Source organism: Panthera pardus, unplaced genomic scaffold, assembly GCF_024362965.1.
Source record: "Panthera pardus isolate Hobbes unplaced genomic scaffold, ASM2436296v1 HiC_scaffold_13, whole genome shotgun sequence".
NCBI classification, from domain to species: domain Eukaryota; kingdom Metazoa; phylum Chordata; class Mammalia; order Carnivora; family Felidae; genus Panthera; species Panthera pardus.
The window spans coordinates 71,763,088-71,780,647 of record NW_026526688.1 but is presented as its reverse complement, the minus strand read 5'-3'; positions in this window follow the sequence as shown (position 1 = coordinate 71,780,647).

Sequence of the window (17,560 nt, the reverse complement as noted above, 5' to 3'; positions counted from 1 at the left end):
AGAATGTGTAATGCTAAGGATTTAATTTAGGTAGTAAGTCCACAGATCAATGCCCATCTCGGCCACTGGTTCTTCTGTCCTTTCTTGTGAGTCACTCAAGCTAACAATTTTTATTTTTAAATGGAGGTTTGCTTTTAGATCATTGCTACTGTTTATTAACAACCTACTGAGTCAGGAAATTTATAGCAGTGATTCTTAACACAGGCCAGTCGGTACAATAAAAGAGCTGTTTGAACGAAATTAGCTTCCAAAGCTCACATTCGCATTTATTGAGCACCTTTTAAGTGCCAGGCATTGTTCTAGGAAATGAGGATACGTCAGAACCGTACATGACTAAAAAGACAAAAATCCCTGCCCCGTAGAGCTGGCGCCCGGTGGGGAGAGATACACAGTAACATTAGTAGAAGAATTAAGGAAAAGTAATGTGGGATAAGGAAAGTCAGGAATGGGATGAAGTGGGGTTGTAATTTTAAGTAAGGTGTTTGGGACCGGCCTCACTGAGGAGGAGACGTTGACCAAAGATAGAAAACGGTGAACTGAGACATTCAGAGATTTGGAAGATATCTACAGAAGACTGTACAGGTGATTGTAGGCTAGTTAAAAGGGGAATCAAAATGACCTATCACATAATAAAAAAAAAAAAAAAGTGGGGGGGGGCTTATCTTTTATCTTAAAAGTGAAGGTCCCAAGTATCTGCTAATGTTTGTTCTAAACACTATAAATTGCATCTGTAAGAGAGGCGTCAACCTTTTTATTAAATTTGCAAAATGGCACGGGGGGGGGGGGGGGGGGGGAGGGGAGCTTCCTTGACCCGTGTTTAGTTCTCTATTGCTGCATAACAAGAGCCCCCAAACCTAACACGAATATTTATTATCCCCCATGGTATCTGTGGGGCTGGAATCTGGAAACAACTTGGATATATCTTCTGGCTCAGAAGGATATGGACAAGCAGTCAGAACGGCCGTAGTCGTCTGAAGGAGGATTTGATTGCAAGCTTGCATGGCTGTTGGCAGGAGTTCTTAGTTCTTCTCAGGCTTTTGGGCAAAGTCCTCAGATCCTTACCACCTGGGCTCTTCAGAGCGCTGCTTGTAGCATGACGACTGTCTTCCTCCAGCTGAGTGGTTAGAGAGCTAGAGAACTGGCAAGGGAATGACTACGATGGAAGCAGCAGGGTGTTCTATAACAATCTTGGGAGGGGCATGCCTTCCCTCTGTTCCTGGTTACACAGACAAACCCTGCTGCATTGTGGGAGTGGGGGGTTACACCGGGTGTGGATACCGGGAGGTGGGGCTCATCGGTGATGAGGTTTTTGTGGTGATAGTGGGGTCCGTGGGGTCCAGAGCCAACGACCAAGAAAGAATTCTTGAAGACATCTTTGGTGCAAAAGGGTGATTTTATCAAAGCACGGGGACAGGACCCTTGGGCAGGAAGAGCTGCCCCAGGAACATGAGAGACTGGTTTTATACAATGGAGTTGGGAGGAGGTAAAGTCCAGGGGAAGTTTCCAGTGAGATTTTCACATGCTAAAGAAGACTCAAGGAGACTGGAGGCCTAGCTGTTGTCAAGTTAAGGTTGTTTTCCTTCTAGGAAACCATGAGCATTAAGACAGTACGGAATTCTGGAGAAATGTTTTACTCTGCCAGCCTCAAGTATTTGTCAATGGGCTGCAGATTATAAGGAAAGTTAGTTCTCTCTGCCATTTCCTTCTGCCTTTGTTTCCCACATCACTATGGAGGGGTGATGGAGACTTAGGTCCTGCAGGACTAGGATCTCTATCAGTTAACCTTTTGTTTTTCCCCTTTTCTTTGTTCTTGGGCAGCCAGCAGTGCCCGAAGAATATCACACATATCCCACCTGGGGGTGGGGAGAGTTGGGCGTGTATGTGGCCTGTCAGCTTGCCTTATGCTCCCTCCTCAGTTGGTGCTCTCTTGAAGACCAGCTACCATGACCTCATCTTTCATTTTAGCAGCCCAGTGTCAAACATGGTCATCTTTGTCTGTGAAAACAATCTGGGAGTCTATCCATTTTTACAAATGCTTCTCAACTTCTATGCTGTTCAAACCATGATTTATTGTTGCTTCTAACCTGTCAAGAACCTTCTGGGTTTTCTCCAGTTTTTAATCATTCCACTTCATTTTTACATGGCTTTGTTTGGGAGTTATTTTGTTGGCTTTTATTTTGACTGAATAAACACTTAGGGGTTTATTATGATTTACCAAGCATGTGCTAAGCACTTTACCTTTATTTGTTCCTCATGACATATATCTGCAGTAGATAGTATTATCATTTCTATTTTATAGATGGGGAAACCGAGGCACAGAAAGGTTAAGGTACTTGCTCAAGGTTATGCATCTAGTAACTGCATCTAGCAATTGAGTCTGTCATCAGGCACTAGTCTATGCTATGCAGCCTCTCCTGTTCATCATCATATTTATGTACTTCCCGACATCCTGCACCTTATCAGATACGCATTATTAATTTGTTATCACTATAATCGCGTGAAATATTATAACTTCAAACGATCAGCTAAAGATTATCAAATAATTTGAAACATAAGCTGAGAAAGATACTAGTATTACTTTGGGGAACATATTTGAATGGATATTAGTTTTGTAACAGATTAGCTCTTTAGTGGATGTTTTCGCGATATGAGGAATTTTGCATCCCTGCAGACCTCATAGCTGCAGGGTTTCGGGTAATGAATACACTGATAAGGAAGTTTGTCCTTACCTCTAATACTTACATTAGCCGTGCAAGGTAGGAATTCATATCCTCACTTCACAAATGAGGAAACTGACTTGTAGAGCAATTAAACAATGTAGTCAAGATCCTAAGTGGTGAGTGGCCACAGTAAGATGTAAATTGAGCTGTCAGATTTCAGAGCTCCTGCAGTGGATTTTGGCTACACCAGGCTGCTCCGAGTTACTCCAAGGCGTATTTTATGGTTGTTTCTTCTTCTTCTTTTTATTTTGTGTTGGCTTTTCTTTATTAATTATACCTTTTGTAGTGCCCTCTGAGCACTTTCTTATGTTCTAATATAAATTATAAAAAAAATGACATCCCATAATGCAGTTGAGTTATTGGACTGCTTCTGAATTGAATGGTTGTTTTTTTTTTTTTCTTTTTAACTTTTCTCCCTATGCTATGGAAAGGGATATCATTCCTCCAGGCAGCTAATTAGCCAGTATTGGATTGAAATATTTGCTTGTCTTCAGTCTTGGATTTTACAGCGAAAATTTTACTCATGCCACGAAATCTCACGTACACACACCTGCCTCTTTTATTGTTGTAGCTGTTGATTGGGTTCATACAGTCATCTATGTAACTCCTGAGTAAGAAAATGTGTTGCATAAATTTCCAGATACGAGACTTTCACATTTCCTCTCTGGCCAAAAAAGAAGAAATGCTGTCTGAACAGCCACCGCTAATGGGCAGGATTTGTCAGGCTTTAGAAGTAGCTCATTCTAGTTTCTCAGCTGGAGGGGAAAGGCTGCCACAGGGGCTGCCAAAAATGTGGTAAAACAAAGGAGAATGTGGGAACGCCATTAATGAGAAGCCATAATGCATACCTTCTTTCTCCAAACAGTTAATAGAACAAAATGCCCTGAGAAACACCTGAAACCACAAGCAGTTTCTATAGAAACCTCAATTCATTTCTATTCTGCTGACATTTGAATAAATGTGAACAGAGGAATGCTTGCCTCTGCTGCGATACAGGCACTGTGGAGACAGAGCTAATGGGTGGAGACAGAGCTAATGGGTTATCTTAGAACCGTGATTCACCACCCACAGCAAAATAGGGTCACCTCCCTCTGCATAGGCTGACTGTTCCATAGCCGTTAAGTATTTCGGAAAAATCTGGAATTCACAAGTAAAAAAAATACATTTTGCATGATAATATTTTGCAGGAGCCTAAAACTCCCTTTCGTTCTCATGTAATAATGTTAAGTAGCGGAAATTTGTCATTATCAAGAGCTACGAAAGTAATTCTGGTATCCTTTATTCTGAGGACGTCACTAATACTAATGTACATTCTGTTTATTAGCTCTCAATTTCCCTTAAGCAAGATGGATCCTATGAGAAATACATACCTTTTGGCTTCTCTTGCCTATGCAAAAATCCAAAGATGAGATGTAAGGAAAAACAAAGACTCACAGGAAGGAGACAAGCATAAAGAAAACCAGTCTTTAGGTGAAAATTGTGTAAATGAGGGTGACTCATCCTGACTGTAAATCTAGCCTTATGGTAAATAATTATAGAAAACTCTGTCATTCAGGCCACATATGAAAAAGACAGCTACTTGTATCCAAACTCCAGACACTGTTAGTTGCAGAATGATTTAGTTTTGTTGCTTCAAAGGATTGTATGGCTTCAATCATTTTTAATTGACCGCTATTTTTTATTTTTATTTATTTATTTATTTAAAAAAATTTTTTTTCAACGTTTATTTATTATTAAGAGACACAGAGACACAGAGTGTGAACAGGGGCGGGGTAAATAGAGAGGGAGGCACAGAATCTGAAGCAGGCTCCAGGCTCTGAGCTGTCAGCACAGAGCCCGACGCGGGGTTCGAACTCACGATCTGTGAGATCATGACCTGAGCCGAAGTCAGTCGCCCTAACCAACTGAGCCACCCAGGCGCCCCGGTGACCGCTATTTTTTAAATAAATTAATAAACTATGTTTTTTAGAGCAGTTTTAGGTTTGGGACAAAATTGAGCAAAAAGTACAGAGAGTTCCCATATACTTCCCGTCCCCACACAGAAGCAACATCCCCCACTATCAGCACCCCCTATCATTGCGGTACATTTATTCCAATCAATGACCTACATTGACATATCCTTATTCCCCACTGGAGTTCACTCTTGCTGTTGAATATTCTGTGGGTTTTGACAAATGTGTAATGACACATACCTGCCATGATTGAATCACACAAGATAATTCTACTGCCCTAAAAATCTTCTTTGCTCCTATTCATCCCTCCATCTCCTGACCCTTGCAACTAACAATCTTTTTACTGTCTCCATAGTTCTGCCTTTTTCAGAATGTCATATATTTGGAATCTTATAGTATATGTAGCCTTTCCAAATTGGTTAAATTTCTCTTAGTGATACGCATTTAAGTCCCTTCCATATCTTTTCAAGGTTTAATAACTCATTTTTTTTTAGGCTAAATAACATTTCATTGTTTGGACATACCACAATTTGTTTATTCACTTACCTGCTGAAGGACATTTTGGTTGCCCCCAAGTTTTGTCAATTTATAAAGCTTCTATAAACATCTGTGCGTAAGTTTTGTGTGAATGTGAGCTTTCAAGTCCACTTGGGTACATATTAAGGAGTACAATTGCTATATATATATATATATAGAGAGAGAGAGAGAGAGAGAGAGAGAGTATATTTAGTCTTAGAAGAAATTGTCAAACTGTCTTTCAAAATGGCTGCACCATTTTGCATTACTATCATTAGTGAAAGAAAGTTCATCTCGCTCCACATCCTTGGACATCATGTCACAGCACACCACATTTGATGATGTCAGTGCTTTGGATTTTAGCCATTTGAATACATGTGTAATGGTAATTCATTGTTGTTTTAATCTACAATTCATTAATGACATGTGATATTGAACATTTTCTTACATGCTTACTTGCCACCTGTATATAACTGTATACCACTTTCTTTGGTGAAGTGCCTGGTAAGGTGTTTGGCCCATTTTTTAATGGGGTTGCCCATTTTCTTATTGCTGTGTTTTAAGAGTTTGTTTGCATACGTGGAATAACAGTCCTTTGTCAGATGTGTCCTTTGCAAATATTTTCTTCTAGTTTGTGTCTTATCTTCTCATTCTCCTGGTATTGTCTTTCAGAGAGCAGAACTTTTTAATTTTAATAAAATCTACTTTATGATTTATTTCTTTAATGGATTGTGCCTTTGGCATTGTATTTATTTATCTTTTTTAAATTTTTTCATGTTTATTAATTTTTGAGAGCGAGAGAGACAGAGCTTATGTGGGGGAGGGGCAGAGAGAGAGGGACACACAGAATCCGAAGCAGGCTCCAGGCTCCGAGCTATAAGCACAGAGCCAGACACGGGGCTTGCACTCATGGACTGCAAGATCATGGCCTGAGCCAAAGTTGGACACTTAACCTACTGGGCCCCAAGGTGCCCCAGCATTGTATCTTAAAAGTCATCACCATACTCAAGGTCATCTAGGTTTTCTCCAATGTTACCTTCTAGGAGTTTTAAAGTTTTGTTTCTCATGTTTAGGACTATGATGTATCTTGAGTTAATTTTCGCGAAATGGATATCAATGTCTAGATTCACTTTCCTGTGTGTGGATGTTTAATTGTTCTAACACCATTGGTTGCACAGACCGATGGTATTATCTTTGCTTCTTTGTCAAATATCAGTGGATTATATTTATGTGGGTCTATTTCTGGGGTTTCTGTTCCATTCTGTTGAGCTATTTCACCAATATTACACTATATTGATTACTGTAGCTTTTATTGAAGCCTTCAAGGTGGTTAGTGTCAGTCTTCTTACTTTGCTATTCTGCTTTAACATCAAAGTGACTCTTCTGAGTTTTTTGCCTCTCCTTATAAACTTTAGAAACAGTTGATATCTGCAAAATTATTTGCTGGGATTTTGATTGGGATTGTACTGAATTCACAGATTAAATTATAAAGAACTAACATCTTGACAATGTTAAGTCTTCCCATCCATGAACATGGAATATCTTTTCTTTTATTTAGTTCTTTGATATCTTTCATCAGAGTTTGGTAGCTTTCCTCATATAGATTATATATATATATATTGTTAGATTTATTACCAAGTGTTTTATTTTTGGGATGTGCTAATATAAATGATATTGTGTTTTTAATTTCAAATTCCACTTGGTCATTGCTGGTATATAGGAAAGAGATTGACTTTAGTACATTAACATTATATTTTGCAACCTTGCTGTGATCACTTATTAGTTTCAGGGTTTTTTTTGGTTGATTCTTTAGATTTTCTACATTGACAAATCTGTCATCTCTGAACAAAGACAGTTTATTTTTCCCTCCCAATCTGTATAGTTTTATTTCTTTTTCTTGTCTTATTGTATTAGCTAGGACTTCAAGTATGATGTTGAAAAGCAGTGCTGAGAAGGAACATCTTTGCCTCGTTCCTGATCATCACCATTTTTAATGCCGTATTTGCACATCACAAAGTATTCAGGGTAATCCTTGGGTGAAGAAGGCCCTAGGTAATGCCAAGGTGGGTGTAACATAATATAGTGGATAAAACACAGTCTTGGATTTGGACAAACATGGGTTCTTATATTTGTTTGTGTATTGCCTGTGTGACCTTAAGAAATTATTTATCCTTCTTGAGGCTTGATTATGTTATATATACATGGAAAATAATTTCTAGTTCTGGTCTTGTTATGAGGATGAGAGGTAGTAGATAGAGAGCACTTGGGTCAGAGAAGTTGATTCACAGTAGCTGTAATTATTTGGCTGTAATATCGTCCTTTTGGAAATTTAGAACTGAATTGTAGATTTGTAGACTTGATTCTCTTCATTGTTAAGGACTTAAACAAAAATAATTTCATCTATGAAGATTGTAGCCTTTTCTTGTCTTTTCTGCATCTTACTGATCTTCTTTACTGATGTCAACACTATATCCGTAGTCATATAGTATAAGATCGAGCTATTATTATCAGAGAAATAAGGTAATTCTTAATGGTTGTAACTTGTTTAAGTTTTATGAAGACAGCCGTAATCTCCTCTTAGATGTTCTCCTTGACTCAGCAAATTTGGAGGATTTTTCTATGTCTTTATTTAGAGCTATTTAAAGAAATAGGGTTCTAGAAAATAGAGGTAACATGATAGCAGAGCATGATTTCTGCATGGAATTTGGGGAGAGAGAATGTCACATGAAACCGAATCACTAGCATCTCTGGGTGATGCATTGAAAGGAGCTGATGGCATGCACTAGAAGTCATGAGAGGCACAGATAAGACCACTAACCTCAAGTCTCAAGGAAGTGCTTGAGAAGTAGCTGAATAAGTTAAATAAAGCCAAACCAAACACACACTTTTCCTACTGGGCTTCCGGAAACCTAGCCCAGAAAGCTGAGAAGTGATTGTGACATTGTTAAACAAAGTAGGCTATGGATGAAGGTGACCTAAGACTTTTTTTTTTTTTTTTTTATTTATTTTTGGGACAGAGAGAGACAGAGCATGAACGGGGGAGGGGCAGAGAGAGAGGGAGACACAGAATCAGAAACAGGCTCCAGGCTCCGAGCCATCAGCCCAGAGCCTGACGCGGGGCTCGAACTCACGAACCGCGAGATCGTGACCTGGCTGAAGTCGGACGCTTAACCGACTGCGCCACCCAGGCGCCCCGACCTAAGACTTTTTAGAATCACTAAGACAATGGAATTTAGAAGCTAGCAGAGCATATGCAAATCCTAGAGCCTAGTCCCTTTAATTTGCAGATAAGACCATGTTTAATGAGAAGAAGAACCACCGGTAGCCTGCAGAGCCACGGGTGAGCCAGGTACCCTGGGTCCTACTATCACACTGCTAAGGACTTATGCCAATCCTTTGAGTTAACACCATCTGCTTTTAAAACCAAAAGTGGTTCCTTTTTCTTTTCTGCGACGTGAAACACAGCCACTGCTGATCTGCCTTATGAAGTCAGTCAATACAGCTATAAACCTGAAACCAAATCCCCTTTCATTGCAAAAATTTTAACAAATCTTTTTGCACTTACCCTGATAACATTTGAACTGTTGAGAAAATGAGTCCTCAACGGTTGGTGTAAGATCATCTCTTTACTGATTCACGTCACACTTGATAGTGAGTATTAATTATTAAGAAAAGAAACAATACATTATTAGCAACAGGATGCAGAATTCAAATAAGTTCATATTCTTGGAGCTCTTATTTTCCTATCAGGCATTGGTTTTCATATACATTATCTCATCACATTTTCAAGGACTTTTTGTCCAATTCCTTAGGAATGTCTCCTGAAACAAAGGAATGTTAAAAATGAACTCTCATAAAAATAAAATGGTTGGATGAGAATATAGGAGTGAAAAAGTCTTGGCTATAGCATCAGACAACTTGGATTGATACTGGTCTTCCTATTTATTTATTGTGTTGTCCTGATACTTGATCCAATTATGTTTTACTTCCCGCATCTGGAAAACAACACATTAAAAAAAGAGCCTTTGAAGAATCAAATGGAATAAGACCTGTAAAATATGTATAGCGCCTAAAATTGAGATAGTGGTCATCAATGTTAACTAATGTTAGTATTTGTGTTATTTTCCCCCTATCTACATGAAAACGTTGCACCACTGTAAATGGGTAAAACCTTAACACTTTTAGTGGATAGGTGATTGATTCAAACTGATCACCTATGGATAGGTGGACCCACTTTTAGTGGATAGGTGATTGTTACTGACCATTTATGAATTTTAACTTCAAGTATCGGATTTCCCTTGCCATTGATTAGAACAGAGCAAAACAAAACAAAACGTTTCAGTGACTGTGTATTATTTCACTTCTGACCACATGAGGGCAGCATGGTACCTTTTAAGACAGGATGTAGCCCGTACAGAGTGGGGGAAAAAATGGAGCTTTAGAAATCATAGATCCAAAATGAAAACTAGAAGACTCTAATGATTCTCTAACCCAAACTTTCATTTTACCATTGAAGGAATTGAGCTCCAAAGAGGCCAGTTAGTCAATCTCCTGTCACACAATCGCTGTCTATTGACAGTGGAGCAGGGAACTGGTCTACGGCATTATTAGTAGCAACAATAACTGCGTTATCAGTGTACTTACTACTCTAAGAGACTCCTTATTATGTCCTAATATCTTGGGTGATGATATTTTAAAGGAAATCAAATAGTTCTGATAATGAATTGACCACAGGAATGTTCCGTTTTGGTGAGAGGGAAAAATAAAAAGATAGAATTCTATTTCTGGGAGACTTAAGTGTGAACTTGAAGGCAGAGGATTGAACTGTATGACTTCTCAAGGTTGTCATTAATATTTTGCTCACAACCGTGTGTTTGTGAGTTACCTTGAAACTGCAGCACTGTCTCTAAGAAGCAGGAGCTGGCAAAGGAGGAGGGCATACCAGTTTTGCCTTGTCAGTTTCCCCATTTTTTTAACCTATTTTTTCTCTGTACCCCAACCCCCAGCCACATAGTCATGCAAATACTACACATTTACAGCCAGAAAAAAAAAACAAAAACAAACAAACAAACAAACAAAAATCTCAGCGGTGGCAGTACCACGGTGGGGGTACTTGGTGGGGGAAGGGTGCTTTAACTTTGCATCCTCAGTCATCGTACCTACTGCTTTTCCAAACTTCACGAAGAAGCATCGGATAATCCGAGTGAATAGAATATGCTTGCTGTACACCCCACTCTTCCTCTTTCCCTCCACCTTCCTAATATCTTAAATTTTGCAATTCTTTCCTTTTCTACCTCATCGTTATCACTCATATTCATTTTTCCATCAACCTCAAGAATTGGACACTGTGGTGATTAATTTATGTGTCAACTTGACTGGGACACAAAATTCTAAGATATTGGATCAAACATTGCTCTGGGTCTTTCCGTGAGGGTGTTTTCGGATGAGATTGACATTTAAATCAGTAGACTGCGTAAAGTAGGCTCTATTCCACAATGTGGGTGGGCCTCATCCAATCAGTTGAAGGTGAACAAAAAGGAATATAATAAAATAGCTAATCCTCTGGAGTAATGGAGAATTCCTCCTGCGTGATTGCCTTCAAGCTAGGCTTTAGACTGGAACTGAAACATCAGCCCTTCCTGGGTCTTGAGCCTGCCAGCCTTCAAACAGGAACTTCAGCATCAAGCTTTTCTACTTCTTGGGCCTTCAGACTTTGGACTATGTACTATCCCGGTTTCCAGCTTGCTGACTCACCCTGCAGATCTTGGGACTTGCTAATCTCCTTAATCACATGAGTAAATTCCTTATAATAAATCTTTTTATAAATAAATAAGCAAATGTATTTGGGTGTCTTCGATCTACTTTCAATTAAAGTAAGAGTATCATTGCACATTCATTTACTAATTTGAACAAATAACTAATTTAATAAATAGTCTAATTAATATGAAATCCCTACTTTACATGGGGCACTGACTTCAAGTTCTCAATGATCCTCAAGGTGCTTGGCATTTCGTGGGCGATTTAACAAACATGTGTTGACTGAATGAATACATAAATTCTATTGGTTATCTTCTGAAAGAACTTTTGTTTCTATCAGAGCTCTAGCATTTTCCCTTCCATTTGTGTGTGAGCGAAATTAAAGTAATTAGCTTAGCACAAAGAAAGTGCTTATTTTTTGGTTGCTAGGATACTACCTCGCCCATCCACAAAACTATGCATATTAGGGTTTTAGGCTGAAGGACAAACAGATTCCAAGTATGATTAACATAAAGTAAAGAGGCTTAATATAACAGTGTTAGTTGACAGTCAATGTTAGATCATTAGATTTTTGTTTGATTTAATTTATGAATGTCTATAGTGGCACCTTGACATTAGAGATTCCCCTATTTTTCAGATAAGAAAAATGAGATCCATATGAGTGGTTCGATCCTTCGGTCAAGTTTGCATAGTTAGTGAATGAGAGCGATTACTATCAATAAGGTCCCCAAACACCAGGTCTTTGCTGTTTCTTCAGAAGCAAAGTGTTTCTCTTTGTTGGCTTGCATATGCTATTCCTTGGGAACTACTACCATCTATGTCAAAGCTTCCTCAGTGACATGACCCTGCCCACCATACGGAGCCCACCAGGGGCCATGTTCTCCCTTGCTCACTGGACACCAGCGTCCTGCTTTTTCTTTCCCCTGTCTCTTGGACACCACAGGCTCTGTTTGCACACGAGAGGCTTTCTCTTATTTTCCTCCAAGCCCAGACATCTCTCCTCCCAGATGTCCACATGACTGGAGATTCACATTGCTTATTTCTTTGTTCCTTTAGATTTCAGCCCCACAATTCAAGTGGCACGCATCCTGGGAGTCATTTTCTGTTTCATTTCTCTGCTTATTTGCTTCATAAAACATTGAAACATCCAAATATATATATATATATATTTTTTTTTTTTAAGTTGTTTTCCTCTTCTTTTCTGTCTTCCTGGCAGGTCGTGTCTAAAATCTCCTTGATGACAGAAGCCTGTCTATACTGTTGATTCTTATATTTTGGTAGAGTGTACAATGCTCAATATATGCTAGATGATCCATAAATATTCTCTGGAATAACCGACTCTACATCAGTGAAAAAAAAAAAACACAGTATGAAAATGTAGTTCATGAGAATAAGACTTTTATATCAGATGCTTTTTGGAAAATATAATTCAATAAATGGTAAAGTAAAACTTCAAATGTTAAGTGCTCTCTAAATCACAAGTTGTATGGGGCACCTGGGTGGCTCAGTTGGTTAAGTGTCTGACTTCAGATCAGGTCATGATCTTACGGTTCATGAGTTTGAGTCCTGCCGCTCCGGCTGTTTCCTGTCAGCACAGAGCCCGCTTTGGCTCTTCCATCTCCCCCTTCTCTCTGCCCCTCCCCAACTTGTGCTCTCTGTCTATCTCTCTCAAAATCAATAAACATTAAAAAAAAAAGGAAGTTGCATCATTTAAAGGTACTTGTTGAGATTATATGGAATCTCTAAACTTTGAAATTGGAGGGACTGTATGTGTGCGACACTGGGATTAGTTTTGGATAAAAGATGCACGTGTCTTTAATTGACAAAGATAATATTATGCCTTGTCGCAAACATTTAGTACAACTGAGTCAGATTATATGAAAGTTTTTTTTTTTAATTTTTTTTAACGTTTATTTATTTTTGAGACAGAGAGAGACAGAGCATGAACTGGGGAGGGGCAGAGAGAGAGGGAGACACGGAATCGGAAGCAGGCTCCAGGCTCTGAGCCATCAGCCCAGAGCCCCATGCGGGGCTTGAACTCATGGACCGCGAGATCGTGACCTGAGCTGAAGTCGGAGGCTTAACCGACTGAGCCACCCAGGCGCCCCATATGAAAGCTTTAAGACTCATGCTGTCATTATTTGAATGAGGTTACTAAGCTCAAAAACAGGGCGATGCATCATGTAAAAGGGAACTATACGTGTTAATGACAGAGGCAAGGATAAAAGCAAAAACTGTTTTATTCTACCACATTTCCCGGCTTCTTTGGTACTTAGGAAGCCCCACAGCTTATATCTGAACTTTGTGTTAAATAAAATTGAATATATAAGTATGAATACATGAATATGTAAATACAAATGCATGAATGTCTAAAATGTAATCACAATTTTTCTTTAAGCGGTATTGATTAAGTAGTCTAACGTCTTACTGTCTTTCCACCGATCTATAACTTTCATATTTTGAGCATAAACATTCTCAACATGAAGTCGGATAGTTGCAAGGCAGAGACCCTGTCAGGAGTCCCGGTTGCCAGGTTCTAAGTGCCAAATGCTTCTGGTGAGAGGTTGGGTGGTGGGAACACCTGACCCAGACTGAGGGAGTAAAAATGAAGGATTCGATAAGAGTGAATATCTGAGGCAGAGGCCAGAGCTAAACCCAGAAGAAAAGCTGTTGCTTGGGAAATCATGGCCGAAATATTAACTCAAACAAAGGGGAAGAGAGGGTGCTATAAAACTCAGCCAGGGAAGCTTCCACATCAGTGCCTGAAAGAGATGACTGAATAAGTATTTGCACTGCTTCGAGGCTGGGGATGCACTTGAGTCATCATTACTAAGCAGTTTAAATCACGGCACCCTGACTTCTTTGGCAATTGTGATTTTCTTGGAGTGGTGTTTGCAAGTTAACACTAGATACCAGGTTTCCTTACTTACCTCTTTCCTTACATTACAGGGGTGGGTTGTGTGGGTCCATACTTCTTCCTCTCTCCCCTGCTGTGCCATCACTCACCTGTGGGTGGAGTATATTTCCTTACCCCACTGACTTCAGGCTTGGCCAAGGGACACCTGCTTCAGCTTCGCTAATGAAATATTGGGCAGAGATAATCATTGGCAAGAATCCGCCAATACTCTTGGAACAGCTGTCCGTTGCCGTAACAGGAACATATCTCAGAGAACTATTTCTTCTTCAGTCTGGATTTTGAAAGGAAGACTCAAATCGATCCGAAGCCTGTGATCCAGCAGAGCTCAGGGAAGACGAAGCAAGACTCGCTGAGATCAGCCAAATTGCGGATCACCCACCGACAGGTGGATGTGGAAAAAATGATTGTTTAAACCACGGAAATTTGGTAGATGTTTGTTATACAGCATGCTTACAGCAAAAGCCGAATTCATCCACTGATTAAATATAGCTAACCAAAATAACGAATTTGTGGGAGAGAAGATAAAATAATTAATTGAAAATGCTTATAGACATTGAAAAGTCATATCCAGTATAATTGACAAAAACAATAGAATCACTATTTTAAATAGACTGCTAGATCTCTTTAGGATGACTCCAATAGTTTATCTATTGTGATATCTAAAAGCAACTCAGTTTCAATAGGACAACTCTGGCCTCTGAGTCGTTGTACCTCTTTCTTCATGCCAGAAAGGAATCCTGGGTTAAGATTCTATTTTAGGGAAGGAAAACGGCAAACTTGCATCAGGACCTTGGTATCTATGCATTATGAGTTTTTGAACTGGAGTTTCCCAGTGAGCTGTTCGGTGGAACACAGTATTACCAGTTTGACTGAACCGTGTATCCCATGTACCCAATAATGTATGGAAGTGATGATTCCTCCAATGTGGAAAGCGTATGGTTATTTCTTCTGTATTGTAACAGAATGGTCTTACATCATCTTGCACCCTACTTTTCTTTCTTAAACTGTGTCCATTGCAAATAAGTAAAGAATCACAGCAATATTCTCATCTCTGAACGTGTGTGTCTGTGCTACAAACACAAGCTATGTCTGCTGTATTTGTTTGTCTATAAATTAGCATATTTATTTATGTGTATAGATCCTTCCTTCCTTCCTTCCTTCCTTCCTTCCTTCCTTCCTTTCTTTCTTTTTATATTTTCCAGTCTAAATTTAAACACTGTGAAGCTAGAGACTGTTGCTTTCTTTAAGGTGACCCATAGGACATACTAGAAAGTTCTGTGGAAAGTGAGGACTCAGGAGTTGTTGCTAATCTGCTTCTGTTCTCCACTTCACTTGGTGACAACCGACCTGGCCAAAATCCCTTTGTCAGAATAAATCTCACCTTTGGTCCAGCTGATAATCATCCTTTTGGAAGAAGTGAACATTGCTAGTTAAAACAAGTAGTTATGCATCACACATTGAAGGAAAGCTCTCGGTAGTACAGGAATTAAAAAAAAATCATGATCCAAATTAAAGATGATTTCATTTTAATGCTTTGAAAATTCAAAAAATCCAGTTTCTGAAACATTTTCAGTGATTGGTTTAACATACTATCATTCACACATCAGTAATTCATGGTTTTATTATTTTTTTTTAAAGCAGCAAAACTAACCAAACCTGGAAATTTTTATTAACTTTAAAAAGAAGCCATTTAAATTAAGCATATTTTCAAAGATAGTTTGGGACATCAATATTTTTTAATGTTACTCCATTAAAGTTACGACAGCTGTAACTTTGAAATACTGGTTTGAGGCTTTTCAGAGTTGTAAACTATGGGGTTTAGAAGGCAGTATCAGTTAAAGAGGTGGGAGAAAGTTGGCACTAATTTTTTTTAAAAAATAGTTTTTATGATATATTTTGGAATCTCTTGAAGAAAAAAATAACCTTCAGTTCAAGTATGTCATTTTCTAGATGTTAACTATAGTTTTTTTGACTATCAGATTACAGACCATGCATTTGAAAAATTTAAAGGATGTTAATGTATCTTTCCCCAAAAGAAGAAAACTTCTGTAAGTTATGGAGAAATGTTTATTTTTTGGTAGTAATTGGGATTATGCTTAAATGCTATTTTTATTTTCTGTATCAGATTTCTATAATATTTACCTATTACCTATAGATCCCTTACAAGACAATGGTCACACAATTACCATTTATAATTTTGTAGTTATTATAAATTTTTTTCATTATTTCTCTATCTTTAATGAGGGAAATACAATCATATTTCACTACTGCAGTAAGATTTTTTTTTTATATTAAGGTGAAGCAATGAATAATGTAACAAAATGCTTACTAGAAATTACCAAGTAAATAATGATGGCTTTTTTCTTCTGTAAACTACATCGGAAGTGATGACCACCCTGTAAAATCTCAGTGAACTAAGTATTTGGTAGTTCAGTCTCTTACTCCAATGGATATTGAAAATTTCCAAGAGAAACTTAACAATTACACAGATTCAATGAGAAAAACGCACAATAGTTTTAAAAAAATCACCCCACAGAGGACAGAGGAGCCAGTATCCTCATTAAAAAGATGGAAAGAAATGGCCAGATATGAAAGTTCTCACAGGCATTTCCAATCCTACCTGGTTCCCACATGTGATAGATACTGAGTCCAAGGTCAATGGGTCTGTCACGGCACCGCCACAAGGTGACATGAGCCTGCCTTGAAAGCCGTAAGGGCTGGGGGAGCTGGTTGAGGACGTAGGGAATCTAGTTCTGCACAAAGTAAAAGCTGAGCCCACAGAGAGAGGTAACTGACCACAGCTGAGCTAGGCACTGACAGCTCTCCAGTCAGCTGCTGATTCAGCCACAGATGGTAATTAGAACACCCAGAGATAAAACCAGGTGTTAGGTGCACCCCAAGAAAGATGGGGCTGGCCACTGTAGAGCAAAGATTGGCATGGACCTTGGGGATACTGTATATATCTAAGAATCCATTCCCCATGCTTCCCCCAGGCCCCCAAGTGTCCTTGCACTCACACATCAAACACGATCTTAGAGAGGAACGTGAAGGAGAGCTGGAGAACAGAACCGATAGGCTGAATTTTACCTACTATCTTGTGGGGGAGTGTGTGAAGAAGACTAGACCAGTTATAAAGTTAAGTTGGAGTGAGTTTGTGACAACACTATAGACAGAAAAAAAAATGTATATATACCAAATATTTGTGTTTCTGGCCATGTATTCAACTCCATTATTTCTCAGACTTTTCTTTGTCATTCTTTTTATTTGAGATGACATTGCAATCCAACATTATTAACTTTTTACCCTCAAATTGGTGGCCTGTATCTGTGGCTGAAAACCAACAAGAGCATATTCCCTACATTTTAAAGAGAACTACTAACATTGCAACCAGAAATCTGCAGAATCGGTCCCATGAAAGTGAGAACCCCTGGCCTTCCAAGACTGTGAGGTAATGCCTGAGGAAGGGAGGAAAAAGACATTAGCATTCTAGGAAGTGTAGTGTTAGTGATGAGCACTGAGCCCCTCTGTTCCCAGCTAAGGAAGAAGCACACCAGTCCCAATTCTCATGTTTGCTGATAGCGGAGAGAGTTAATGAGGAAGGTATAAAAGATAGAGGGCTTCCCTGCAAAAGTGGAAAACAAGGGAAAGTTGGCATTCTGATCTGCATTTGGATGCCTGCTTAGGCAGCACATCTGTCT